Source organism: Zonotrichia albicollis, chromosome 34, assembly GCF_047830755.1.
Source record: "Zonotrichia albicollis isolate bZonAlb1 chromosome 34, bZonAlb1.hap1, whole genome shotgun sequence".
Classification (NCBI taxonomy): Eukaryota; Metazoa; Chordata; class Aves; order Passeriformes; family Passerellidae; genus Zonotrichia; species Zonotrichia albicollis.
Window position 1 is genome coordinate 218,696 of NC_133852.1, and position 13,917 is coordinate 232,612.

The following is a 13,917-nucleotide window of genomic DNA, read 5'->3' on the forward strand; positions in this document are numbered from 1 at the left end:
TCCCCCCAAAAAATTCCCCCCCAAAAATCCTCCCCAAAACCATCCCCGGGCGGCCCCGCCCCGCCCACGTCACTTCCGGCCGCGCCCACAACCACGCCCTGTGGATGATGGGCGTGTGTTCCCTGTGACGTCACATCAGCCACACCCCTGGTTCTGCAGAAAGGGGCGGAGCCTGACACGGTGGGGGGGTCTGTGACGTCATCGTCGAAAATCTGCGCGCGGCCCCGCCCCCTCCCGTGCCCGCCCCTCCCCCACTCGCTCGGAGCCGTTTCCATGCTGGGATTTTATTGGGGGAGGGCCGGGGGGGTTTTTGGGGTAAATCCGGGCGGGTTTGGGGTCCCGGGGGGTCCCACGAGGTCACCGAGAGGCTCCGTCCTCTGGGGGGGGGGGAGGGAAGGGGGGGGGTCAGTGGAGGGGGGGGGGAACCCTGCCCCTCCCCCCCCTCCAACAATGGACCCCTCCTGCCCCTCCCCCTCGGGACCAACATCCCCCTCCCCAACAATGGATTCCTCATTGCCCCTCCCCCCCACCAGGGATTTCCCTCTGCCCCTCCCCCCTCACCGAGACCCCCTCCTGCCCCTCCCCCCACCCCAGGGACTCCCCATTGCCCTGCCCCCCCCCCCTCACGGAATCCCCCTGCCCTCCCCCTCTTGGGGTATTTCCCCTGCCCCTCCCCCTCCAAGGATTCCCTGCCCCTCCCCCTCCGAGGGATTCCCTGCCCCTCCTCCCTTTTGGGGGTCTTCCCCGCCCCTCCCCCACTCTCCTCCCATCTGCCCTTCCCCCACCTGGGGATTCCCATGTGCCCCTCCCCCATCAGGGATTCCCTTTGCCCCTCCCCCCACCAGGGATTCCCTTTGCCCCTCCCCCCACCAGGGATTCCCTTTGCCCCTCCCCCCACCTGGGATTCCTCTGCCCCTCCCCCTCTTTTGGGGGTGTTCCCCGCCCCTCCCCCACTCCTCTCCATCCCCCCCCCCCCGGTTCCCCCACGCCCCCGTTACCGTCGGGTGGGGGCAGGGCCGCACGTTCCTGCACGTTTCGTTTCCTGCCGCTGCCCCTCGAGGGGGCGCAGAGCGCGCGGGGAGCGCCCCAGAACGAGACCGGGGCGAGACCGGGGAGCCCACGCGGGGCACCGAGAGCCTGGGGGGGCAATGGGGGTCAGCTCTGACCCATGGAGACCCCATAGAGACCCCAAAGAGATCCTACAAACCCCATAGACCCCACAGAGCCCACGCAGGGCACCGAGAGCCTGGGGGGGGCAATGGGGGGATTGGGGTCAGCTCTGACCCATGGAGACCCCATAGAGACCCCAAAGAGCCCCATAGAGCCCACGCGGGGCACCGAGAGCCTGGGGGGGCAATGGGGGGATTGGGGTCAGCTCTGACCCATGGAGACCCCATAGAGACCCCATAGAGACCCCATAGACCCCACAGAGACCCCAGGGAGCCCACGTGGGGCACTGAGAGACTGGGGGAGATTGGGGGGATTCGGGTCAGATCTGCCCCATGGAGACCCCATAGACCCCCATAGAGACCCCATAGAGCCCACGCAGGGCACCGAGAGCCTTGGGGGGGAACGGGGGTCAGCTCTGACCCATGGAGACCCAGAGAGACCCCACAGAGCCCCATAGAGCCCCATAGAGACCCTACAAACCCCATAGAGCCCCACAGAGCCCACGCGGGGCACCGAGAGCCTGGGGGGCAATGGGGTCAGCTCTGACCCATAGAGACCCACAGAGACCCCACAGACCCACTGAGACCCCAGAGATCTCTTAGAGACCCCCTGGCCCCATAGAGACCCACAGCCCCATAGATCCCCCCCAGCCCCATAAATGCCCCCCAGCCCCATAAATGCCCCCCAGCCCCATAGATCCCCCCAGCCCCATAAATGCCCCCAGCCCCATAAATGCCCCCCCAGCCCCATAAATGTCCCCAGCCCCATAAATGCCCCCCAGCTCCATAGATCCCCCCCAGCCCCATAAATGCCCCCCAGCCCCATAGATCCCCAGCCCCATAAATCCCCCCAGCCCCAGAGATCCCCCCCAGCCCCATAGATCCCCCCCAGCCCCATAAATGCCCCCAGCCCCACAAATGCCCCCCAGCCCATAGATCCCCCCAGCCCCATAAATCCCCCCCCAGCCCCATAGATCCCCCCCAGCCCCATAAATGCCCCCCAGCCCCATAAATGCCCCAGCCCCATAGATCCCCCCAGCCCCATAAATGCCCCCCAGCCCCATAAATGCCCCCCAGCCCCATAGATACCCCCCAGCCCCATAAATGCCCCCAGCCCCATAGATACCCCCAGCCCCATAGATCCCCCCCAGCCCCATAAATGCCCCCAGCCCCATAAATGCCCCCAGCCCCATAGATCCCCCCCAGCACCATAAATGCCCCCAGCCCCACAAATGCCCCCCAGCCCCATAGATCCCCCCAGCCCCATAAATGCCCCCAGCCCCATAGATCCCCCCCAGCCCCATAGATCCCCCCCAGCCCCATAAATGCCCCCCAGCCCCATAGATCCCCCAGCCCCACAGATCCCCCCAGCCCCATAGATCCCCCCAGCCCCATAAATGCCCCCCAGCCCCATAGATCCCCCCAGCCCCATAGATCCCCCAGCCCCATAGATCCCCCCCAGCCCATAAAGCCCCCAGCCCCATAGATCCCCCCAGCCCCATAGATCCCCCCAGCCCCATAAATGCCTCCCAGCCCCATAGATCCCCCCCCCAGCCCCATAGATCCCCCCCAGCCCCATAATGCCCCCAGCCCCATAAATGCCCCCCAGCCCCATAGATCCCCCCCAGCCCCATAAATGCCCCCAGCCCCATAGATCCCCCACTCACGGGTAGTCGGGCAGGCTGGGCCGGCACTCGCGGCTGCGGCTCCGTGTGGGGCTGGCCCCACATGGGGGGGTGCAGAGCCCCCAGGGGCTCCAGTCTGACCAGCTCCCGTTCACTGGGGGGGCACAGGGGGCGTCACCCCCGCCCCACAGCGCCCATGGGGTCCCTAGAGGTTCCCCCAGGATCTATGGGGCAGCTCTGGGGAGGTTTTGGGGCTTCCCCACAATCTATGGGGCAGCTCTAGAGGGTCCCACACGATTTGTGGGGCAGCTCTGAGGAGGTTTTGGGGCTCCCCTCGCATCTATGGGGCAGCTCTGAGGAGGTTTTGGGGCTCCCCTCGGATCTATGGGGCAGCTCTGAGGAGGTTTTGGGCTCCCCCAGGACCTATAGGGCAGCTCTAGGGGGTCCCAACACCATCTATGGGCAGCCCCGGGGGTGCTATGGGGCTCCCCCAAGATCTGTGGGCTGCTCTGGAGTGCTGTAAGTTCCTGCAGGATCTATGGGCAGTTCTGGGCTGTTATGGGGATCTATGGGGCAGTTCTGAGGTGGTTTTGGGGCTCCCCCCAGATCTATAGGGCAGCTCTGGAGCTCCCCCAGGATCTATGGGGCAGTTCTGGGTCTCCACCCCATTCCATGGGGCAGCTCTGGAGATATCCCAGGATCTATGGGGTAGCTATGGGGTGCTATGGGGCTATCCCTGGATCTATGGGGCAGTTCTGGGGTGCCCTGGGGTGCTATGGGGTTCCCCCCAGGATCTATGGGGCACTATGGGGTGCTATGGGGCTATCCTAGGATCTATGGGGTGCTATGGGGTGCTATGGGATCCCCCCAGGATCTATGGGGTGCTATGGGGCTATCCCAGGATCTATGGGGTGCTATGGGGCTATCCCAGGATCTATGGGGTAGCTATGGGGTGCTATGGGGCTATCCCTAGATCTATAGGGCGCTATGGGGTGCTATGGGATCCCCCAGGATCTATGGGGCTCTATGGGGTGCTATGGGATCCCCCAGGATCTATGGGGTGCTATGGGGCTATCCCTGGATCTATAGGGCGCTATGGGGTGCTGTGGGATCCCCCAGGATCTATGGGCGCTATGGGGTGCTGTGGGGCTATCCCTAGATCTATAGGGCGCTAAGGGTGCTATGGGATCCCCCCAGGATCTATGGGGTGCTATGGGGGCTATCCCAGGATCTATGGGGCGCTATGGGGTGCTATGGTGCTATCCTAGGATCTATGGGGCGCTATGGGGTGCTATGGGGCTATCCCTGGATCTATAGGGCGCTATGGGGTGCTATGGGATCCCCCCAGGATCTATGGGGTGCTATGGGGCTATCCCAGGATCTATGGGGTGCTCTGGGTGCTATCCCAGGATCTATGGGGCGCTATGGGGCACTCACAGATGCAGTTCTGGACGCTGTAGCAGGCGCGCACCTCGATGGATCCGCTCCGGTCCGTGGGGCAGATCTGGAGTGCTATGGGGTGCTATGGGGGTGCTCTGGGGTGCTCTGGGGCTATCCCTGGATCTATGGGTGCTCTGGGGCTATCCCTGGATCTATAGGGCGCTATGGGGCGCTATGGGGCGCTATGGGGCGCTATGGGGCACTCACAGAAGCAGTTCTGGACGTTGTAGCAGGCGCGCACCTCGATGGACCCGCCCCGCTCCGTGGGGCAGGCGGCGCCGCCCGGGCTGTGCCCCTCGCACTCCGCGTCCGTTTCTGCTGCCCCGCGGCCTTCACGCACCTGATGTCACCCCAGTGCCGCTGGCACGGGCTCCAGGGACCCCAGGGACCCAGAGCACCGGGGCTGGGGGAGACATGGGGGTCAGAGGGGATGGGACAGTGGGGACAGTGAGGGGACAGTGCAGGGACCCCAGAGCACCGGGCTGGGGGAGAAATGGGGGTCAGTGGGGATGGGGACAGCGGGGACAGTGAGGGGACAGCGGGGACAGTGAGGGGACAGCAGGGACAGTGAGGGGACAGTGCAGGGACAGCCAGGGAACAGCAGGGACAGTGAGAGGACAGTGCAGGGACAGGCAGGGACCCCAGAGCACTGGGGCTGGGGGGAGAGAGGGGGGTCAGAGGGGATGGGGACAGCGGGGACAGTGAGGGGACAGCAGGGACAGTGAAGGGACCCCAGAGCACCGGGGCTGGGGGTGAGGGGGGTCATTGGGGATGGGGACAGCCTAGGGACAGCCTGGGACAGCAGGGACAGCGGGGACATCCAGGGGACAGCCTGGGGACAGTGCAGGGACCCCAATGCACCGGGGCTGGGGGGAGAGAGGGGTCAGTGGGGAGGGGGACAGTGGGGACAGCCTGGGAACAGCAGGGACAGTGCAGGGACCCCAGAGCACCAGGGCTGGGGGGAGAAATGGGGGTCAGAGGGGATGGGGACAGTGGGGACAGTCAGGGGACAGCAGGGACAGTGCAGGGACAGCCCAAGGGACACTTCAGGGCAAAGCAGGGGACAGCAGGGACAGAACAGAAGCTGGGAGCTCCTTTCCCTTTTCCTTTCTCCCTTTTCCTTTTTCCCTTTTTCCCTTTTTCCCTTTTTCCCTTTTCTTTTTCCCTTTCCCTTTTTCTCTTTTCCTCTTCTCCTTTTTCCTTCTCCTTTCCTTTTTCTCTATAGTTTTTCTCTTTTTTTTGCTTTTATTTTCCCTTTTATATTTTCCTTTCCATTTCCTTTTTTTTCCTCCTTTTCTTTGATCTTTTCCTTTTCCCTTTTCCTCTTCCACTTTCCTTTTCCTTCACTTTTCCTTCCCTTTTTTTTTTTTTTTTTTTTTTTTTTTTTTTTTTCTTTTTTCTATTTTTTTTTTTTTTTTTTTTTTTTTCATTTCTTTCTTTTTCTCTCTTTCCCTTTTCCTTTCTTTTTTTCTTTCCCTTTTCCCTTTCCCCTTATCTATCTCCTTCCTTATCTCCTTTCTTTTCCCGTTTTCCTTTTATTTTGCCTTTCCCTCCTCAAGCCCCGCCCACCCAAACCACGCCCACCGCACCCAAACAGGCTCCACCCACCAGACCACGCCCTCAGCACCAGACCACGCCCCCCACATTTAACCCCCACCCTTAAACCCAAACCCCGCCCCAAACAACCACACCCACACGACCACACCTATTTAAGCCCCGCCCACATGACAACGTCCACTCAAGCCCCGCCCCTCACCTGGGCAGGGGTCTCGGGGCCCGCAGAGCCCCCGCCGGGTCTGGGTCCCTCGCAGCCCCTCCCGCCGTATTTTGGGGAGGGGGCGTCGCACGAGCGGCGCTGAAGGACCCCCGCCCAGGCCGCACGTGACCGGGCAGGGCGTGGCCGGAGACCACGCCCCCCACGCGCCGTCCACTGTGGGGGAGGGGAGGGGTCAGAGAGACCACGACCCCCCATTCCCCCCCCCACAAGGCTGGGGGGTCCCGGAGGGGTTTTGGGGGGTCCTGGGGGGTCTGGGGAGAGATTTGCTGAGGGTTCCAGGGGGTCTTGGGGGGTCTGGGGGGGAATCGAGGGTCCTGGGGTCTTGGTGGGATTTCCTGAGGGTCCCAGAGGGTTTTGGGGGTCTTGGGGGGTTCTGAGGGGGGGTCTTGAGGAGTTCTTGGGGGTCCTGAGGGGGTCTCAGGAGGTTCTAGAGGAGCTCAGGGAGGGTCCCAGGGGGGTTCTGGGGGTCTTGGGGGTCCCGAGGGGTCCTGTGGGTACTGAGGGGTCTTGGGGGGGGGTTTCTGAAGGGTCTCAAGGGGTCTCAGGGGGTTCTGGGGGTCTCAAAGAAGTCCTGGGGTGTCCTGAGGGTTCTGGGGGTCTTGGGGAGGGTCCTGGGGCGGGTCCCGAGGAGTTCTTGGGGGTTATGGGGGATCCTGGGGGCTTGTGGGGGGTCTCTGAGGTTCCCGGGGGGGTCTCAGGGTGTCCCGGTGGTCTCAGGGTGTCCGGGGGTGGGGGTCTCGGGGGGGGTCTCAGGGTGTCCCGGTTGTGGCGGGGTCTCAGGGGTTCCTGGGGGGTCTCATGGATTCCCGAAAGGGTCTCAGGGTATCCGGTGGTCCCGATGGTCGCGGGGGTCTCAGAGGTTCCCGGGGGGCTCTCAGGGGGTCTCGGGGGGGTCTCGGGGGGCTCTCAGGGGGTCCCAGAGGTCCTGAGAAGTCTCAGGGGTCTCGGGTGTCCTGGTAGTCCCGGGGGTCTCAGAGGTTCCCGGGGGGGTCTCAGGGGTCCCGGGGGGATCTTGGGGATTCCCGGAGGGCTCTCAGGGGGTCCCGGTGGTCCCAGGGGGCTCTCAGGGGGTCCCAGAGGTCCTGAGAAGTCTCAGGGGTCTCGGGGTGTCCTGGTGGTCCCGGGGATCTCAGAGGTTCCCGGGGGTCTCATGGATTCCCGAAGGGGTCTCAGGGTATCCCGGTGGTCCCGATGGTCGCGGGGGTCTCAGAGGTTCCGGGGGGGTCTCAGGGGGTCCCTGGGGTGTCCCGGGGGGATCTTAGGGTGTCCCGGTGGTCCTGAGAGGTCTCGGGGGGTCCCGGGGGGCTCTCAGGGTGTCCCGGGGGTCTCAGAGGTTCCCGGTGGTCCTGAGAGGTCTCGGGGGAATCTCAACGGTTCCCGGGGGGTCTCAGAGGTTCCCGGGGGGGTCTCAGGGGATCCCGGGGGTGTCCCGGGGGGATCTCAGGGTGTCCCGGGGGTCTCAGGGGTTCCCGGAGGTCCCGAGGGGTCCCGGGCTCTCCACGGGGCAGGGCGGCAGCCCCGGGCAGGGCTCGCTGTCGGTGTCGCTGCCCGGGCACGGCGCTCCGGGCGGGTCCCGCGATGGCTTCGGGGAATCGCAGCGGCGGCGGCGGCTCCGCCTCGGCCCCGCCCCCGGCCCCGCCCCCCGGCACGAGCCCGAGCAGGGACCCCACGGCCCCCACGGGCCCCACGCGCCAGGACTGCGGAGGGAGGGGTCAGCGGGAGCCCCGCCCACACCGCCGCACCCTGCCACGCCCCCGCCGCCTCACCTTCTCCCCCTCCCCCGCTTTTCCCCCTCCCCCAAATTAATCTGGGGGGTCCCGAAGGGTCCTGGAATTCTCGCCCTCCCCCCATCCCATTCTGCCCCTCCCCCAAATCTCTCTTCCCCCCATTTCTGCCCCTCCCCCACCTTGCCCCCCCCCCCCAAATTTCTCGTGGGGATTCCGAGGGGTCCTGGAATTCTCCCCCACCTTCACATTCTCCCCCTCCCCCAAATCTCTCATGGGATCCCAAAGAGTCCTGGGGTTCTCCCCCATCCCCTCCCCCACCCTTCACACCTTCCCGACCCTCCCCCACCTTATCCCCCTCCCCCCTCGTGTAGCCCCCCCCCAGCCCCTCCCTCGCCTTTTCCCGCTCCCCTCCCCCCTAATTTCCCTCCCTTTGCCCCTCCCCTTTAACCCCTCCCACCTTTGCCCTCCCCCTTTGCCCCCTCTCTCTTTCCCTTTGCCCCTCCCCCTTTTCCCTTAGCCCCTCCCCCTTTTCTCCCCTCCCCCCTCACCGGGGCACGTGGCCGGTGTCCCCCCGCACTCTCTCGTGTCCTCGCTGTCGCCGGGCCCGCAGGTGGCCCCGCACTGGGGGGAGGGGCCGGAGCAGCTGCGGTGGCGCCGCTGGACCCCGCCCCCCCCGCAGGTGACAGAGCAGCGACCCCAGGGTGACCACGGGCCCCAGGGCACCACATCTGGCAGGGACACGGGGACACGGGGTCACCTCATTGTCCCCAAATCCCCCCCCTTGTCCCTAAATCCCACTGTGTCACCTCATTGTCCCAAATCCCCCCCCTTGTCCCTAAATCCCACTGTGTCACCCTGTGTCACCTCATTGTCCCCAATCCCCCCCCTTGTCCCCAGTCTTGCAGTGTCACACTGTGTCCCTAAATCCTGACTCCCATCCCCAAATCCCAGTGTCACCTCATTGTCCCCAAATCCCCCCCCTCATCCCCAATCCCACAGTGTCACCTTATTGTCCCCAAATCCCCTCCCTCATCCCCAATCCCACAGTGTCACCTCATTGTCCCAAATCCCCCACTTTGTCCCAAATCCCACAGTGTCACCTCATTGTCCCCCAAATCCCAGTGTCACCACGGTGTCCCCAAATCCCCCCCTCATCCCCAATCCCACAGTGTCACCTCATTGTCCCCAAATCCCCCACTTTGTCCCCAAATCCCAGTGTCACACAGTGTCCCCAAGTCCCCAAGTGTCATCTCATTGTCACCAGATCCCACTCTGTCACCCTCCTCCGTGTCACCTCCATGTCCCCAAATTCCCCCTTGTCCCCAAATCCTGCACTGCCACACTGTGTCCCCAGTGCCACAGTGTCACCCTGCGTCACCTCCATGTCCCCAAATCCCCCACCTTGTCCCCAGTCCTCAGTGTCACCTCTCTCCATGTCCTCAATCTCACAGTGTCACCCCACTCCGTGCCACTGCCATGTCACCAACCCCACAGCGTCACCCCCATGTCCCCAAATCCCCCCTTGTCTCCTAAATCCCACTGTGTCACCTCATTGTCCCCAATCCCGCAGTGTCACTCCCCCGTGTCCCCCCCAATTCCCCATTGTCCCCCATGTCCCCAATGTCACCATGTCCCCGCCAGTGTCCCCCAATGTCCCACCAGGACAGCAGCCCATGTCACACGCCCTCAGCTGCCACTCGGTGCTGTCCCCCACGTGTCCCTGTGTCCCCATTGTCCCTGTGTCCCCATTGTCCCCATGTCCCCCCATTGTCCCCATTGTCCCCATGTCCCCATTGTCCCTGTGTCCTCATTGTCCCCATTGTCCCCATGTCCCCCCATTGTCGCTTTGTCCTCATTGTCCCCATTGTCCCCATTGTCCCCATTGTCCCCAATGTCCCACCGGGACAGCAGCCCATGTCACACACTCTCAGCTGCCACTCGGTGCTGTCCCCTGAGTGTCCCCATTGTCCCCATTGTCCTCATTGTCCCCAGTGTCCCCAGTGTCCCACCAGGACAGCAGCCCATGTCACACGCCCTCAGCTGCCACTCGGTGCTGTCCCCCACGGCGTCCCTGGTGTCCCCATTGTCCCCGTGTCCCCATTGTCCCTGTGTCCCCATTGTCCCCCACATGTCCCCATTGTCCCTGTGTCTTCATTGTCCCCATTGTCCCCATGTCCCCCCATTGTCCCCATTGTCCCCATGTCCCCTCATTGTCCCCATTGTCCCCATTGTCCCCATTGTCCCCAATGTCCCACCGGGACAGCAGCCCATGTCACACGCCCTCAGCTGCCACTCGGTGCTGTCCCCCATGCGTCCTGTGTCCCCATTGTCCCTGTGTCCCCATTGTCCCCCGCATGTCCCCATTGTCCCTGTGTCTTCATTGTCCCCATGTCCCCATTGTCCCTGTGTCCCCCATTGTCCCCATGTCCCCCCATTGTCCCCATTGTCCCCAATGTCCCACCAGGACAGCAGCCCATGTCACACGCCCTCAGCTGCCACTCAGTGCTGTCCCCCACATGTCCCATTGTCCCAAATGTCCTCATTGTCCCCATGTCCCCATTGTCCCTGTGTCCCCATGTCCCCCCATTGTCCCATTGTCCCCATTGTCCCCATGTCCCACCGGACAGCAGCCCATGTCACAGGCCCTCAGCTGCCACTCATTGTCCCTGTGTCCCCATTGTCCCCATGTCCCCATTGTCCCCATGTCCCCATTGTCCCTGTGTCTTCATTGTCCCCATTGTCCCCATGTCCCTGTGTCCTCATTGTACCCATTGTCCCTGTGTCCCCATTGTCCCCATTGTCCCCAATGTCCCACCGAGACAGCAGCCCATGTCACACGCCCTCAGCTGCCACTTGGTGCTGTCCCCCACGTGTCCCTGTGTCCCCATTGTCCCCCGCATGTCCCCATTGTCCCCAATGTCCCACCGGGACAGCAGCCCATGTCACACGCCTCAGCTGCCACTCGGTGCTGTCCCCCGCCTGTCCCTCGCCGTGGCCGCGGCTCCGTCCCCTCCTCTGTGTCCCCTCGTCACACGTCACCGAGCAGCTGCTCCAGGGCTCCCACGGGCCCCAGGCCCCCGGGCTGGCACAGGGACAGCAGTGTCACCTGGGGTCATCCAGGGGTCACCCAGGGTCACCTGGGGTCACTCAGTGTCACCCAGGGTAACCAAGCAGCTGCTCCAGGGCTCCCACGGCCCCCGGGCTGGGACAGGGATGGGGACAGTGGTGTCACCAGGGTCACCAAAGTGACTCAGTGTCACCTGGGGTCACCTGGGGTCACTGACTGTCACCTGAGGTCACCCCAGCATCACCTGGGGTCACCCAGGGCACTTGGGGGCACTTGGTGTCACCTGGGGTCACTCAGGGCATTCAGAGTCACCCAGGGTCACCAGGGTTGCTCAGTGTCACCTGAGGTCACCAGGGCCACTTAGTGTCACCTGAGGGCACTTGGTGTCACTTGAGGTCACCTCAGGTCATCCAGGGTCACCTGGAGCACTTGCTGTCACCTGGGGTTACCTGGTGTCACTCGGTGTCACCCAGGGTGAACTGAGGTCACCAGGTTCACCAGGGCCACCAGGATCACCCGGGGTCACCCAGAGCACTCAGGGTCACCTGGGGTCACTCTGTGTCACCTGGGGTCACTCAGTGTCACCTGGGGTCACTCAATGTCCCCTCAGCCCCTCCCAGTGTCCCCAGGTGTGGGCGGGGCTAAATAGGGTGGAGCTGGAACGGGAGGGGTTTGCTGAGATGGGCGTGGCTTTGGGCAATGTGGGCGTGGCCTCGGTTGGACGGGGTGGGTGTGGCTTGTAGTGGGCGTGGCCTCTCATGGGTCGGGCATAGCACAGATAGAGGTGGGACTTTGGAGGCGTGGCCACAGACAGGTGGGCGTGGCTTAGGCCGGTATAGCTGACAATGGGAGTGACCAGATGTGGGCATGGCCGTGGTGGGTGTGGTCAGGGGATGGGCGTGGCCGGGGTGGGCGTGTCTGACCGGCAGCTGCGGCAGTGGCCGTGTGGGCGGAGCCTGTAGCCATAGGCAGGGTTCAGGCAGCAATCGGCCAATGGGAGCTGCTCCTCCCCCAGCGGCTCAGTGCAGGCCCCGCCCTCTCCATCCTCCTCCAATCGAGTGAAGCACCAGACGGGCGTGGCCTCTGGGGGGCGTGGCCAGGGGTCACCGCCAGGTCACCAGCACTCCCAGTATAGCCCAGTATGGCCCAGTTCCTTCGGCTGCTTCCAGCTCCTCCCAGTGCTCCCAGCTCCTCCCAGTTCCTCCCAGTTCTCCCAGTTTCCCTTGTCCCCAGTGTTCCCAGTTCCCCCCAGTCCCTCCTGCCACCTCCAGCTTCTCCCAGTGCTCCCAGTATCACCAGTATCATCCAATCCCTTCTGCTGCCTCCAGCCCCTCCAGTTCCTCCAGTTCCTCCCAGTAACCCTTAAACCTCCACTCCCCCTCTTCTCTACCCGGCTCCCAGTGCCCCCAGTATCCCCCCAGTGCCCTCCCAGTACACCCCAGTAACCCCAGCTCCACCCTCCCAGTTCCCCCAGTGTCCCCAGTTTCCTCCTGGCACCTCTCGCTCCGCCCATTTCCCAGTTCTGCCCTCCCAGTTCCCACCAGTGCCCTCCCAGTACCCCCAGCAAACCCAGTTCCTCCCAGGGCCCCCTCCCAGTACTCCCAGTTCCCCCTCCCAATGCTCCCAGTGCTCCCAGTACCACCGTGTCCTGTCCCAGTATCCCCAGTCCCCCCTCCCAGTACTCCCAGTGCTCCCAGTTTCCCCTCGGAGTCCCCCCAGTGCTCCCAGTGCTGCCAGTTTGTGCTCCCGGTGTTCCCAGTTCACCTCCCAGTTTCCCCAGTACCGCCGTGTCCCCTCCCAGTGCTCCCAGTTCCTCCTTCCAGTGTTCCCAGTACCACTGTGTACTGTCCCGATGCTCCCAGTCCCCCTCCCAGTGCTCCCAGTTTGTGCTCCAGTACTCCCAGTGCTCCAGTACCGCGGTGTCCCATCCCAGTGCCCCTCCCGATGCTCCAGTCCCCTCTCCAGTACTCCCAGTCCCCTCCCAGTGCTCCCAGTTTGTGCTCCCAGTACTCCCAGTGCTCCCAGTACCGCGGTGTCCCATCCCAGTGCCCCCTCCCGATACTCCCAGTCCCCTCTCCCAGTACTCCCAGTCCCCCTCCCTGTGCTCCCAGTGCTCCCAGTTTGTGCTCCCAGTACCACCGTGTCCCATCCCAGTGCTCCCAGTGCCCCCTCCCAGTCCCCCCAGTGCTCCCAGTTTCCTCAGTCCCACCGTGTCCTGTCCCAGTGCTCCCAGTCCCCCCAGTTTGTGCTCCAGTGTTCCCAGTTTCCCCAGTCCAGTTTGTGCTCCCCAGTGTTCCCAGTTTCCCCAGTCCCGCTGTGTCCCATCCCAGCGCTCCCAGTTTCCCCAGCACCGCCATGTGCTACTGTCCCAGTGCTCCCAGTCCCCCCCAGTTCCTGCTCCCAGTATCCCCAGTCCCCCCCTCCCAGTGCTCCCAGTTCCCCTCCCAGTATCCCCAGTCCCCCCTCCCAGTGCTCCCAGTACTCCCAGTTCCTGCTCCCAGTATCCCCAGTCCCCCCTCCCAGTGCTCCCAGTTTCCCCAGTACCGCGCTGTCCCCGTGTCCCGTCTGTCCCCATCAGGATCAGCCCCAGCGCCAGGAGCAGCCCCGGGGGCCGCCATGGGTGCGGTGGGGGAGGGGCAGCTCGGGGGGGGTCCCCTTCCCTCCCCCCCACCAGGAAGCCCCGCCCCCCACTCCCCAATTCCGCTTTTTTTCACCCATTTATTAAAAAACCGAAAATTCCAACGGCGAAACCGAGGTGGGGGGGGGGAGGGGCAGCGAGAGGGGAGGGGGAGGGGCTACAGGGGTAATGGGGCGTGGCGTCGGAGTGGGCGTGGCCTCAGGGTCCCTCGCTGAACCGCGTCACCCCCCCGGGGCGGGGCCGGGCGGGGGGCCTGTGGGGACAATGACGTCATCAAAGGGTCACCGAAGGGTCACCGGGTGTCCCCCCTGCCCTTGGGGACACAGTGACGTCATCAAGGGTCACCAGGTGTCCCCCAGCCCCTCCCCACGTCCCCAATGTCCCCCTCAGGTCACCCCCTCTGTGTCACTGTCACCACCTCGGCCCTGTTCCCTGGGACCCCCCCAATGTCCCCCCCAGTGTCCCTGCTGTCCC

General features: G+C 64.1%; 1 long non-coding RNA gene across 2 annotated transcripts; it reads right to left on the minus strand.

Moving 5' to 3' along the window:
- Positions 1–8,292: 8,292 nt before the first annotated feature.
- LOC141726338 (uncharacterized) lies at positions 8,293–13,688 on the minus strand. 2 transcript variants are annotated; one of them, XR_012577611.1, is made up of 5 exons: positions 13,350–13,688; positions 11,729–11,888; positions 10,689–10,820; positions 9,994–10,019; positions 8,293–8,466 (listed from the first exon to the last, which is right to left on the minus strand). It is a non-coding gene; the product is annotated as an uncharacterized LOC141726338 (long non-coding RNA). The 2 variants fall into 2 exon arrangements; XR_012577612.1 differs by lacking the exon at positions 9,994–10,019 and having other exon boundaries at positions 10,664–10,820.
- Positions 13,689–13,917: the final 229 nt, after the last annotated feature.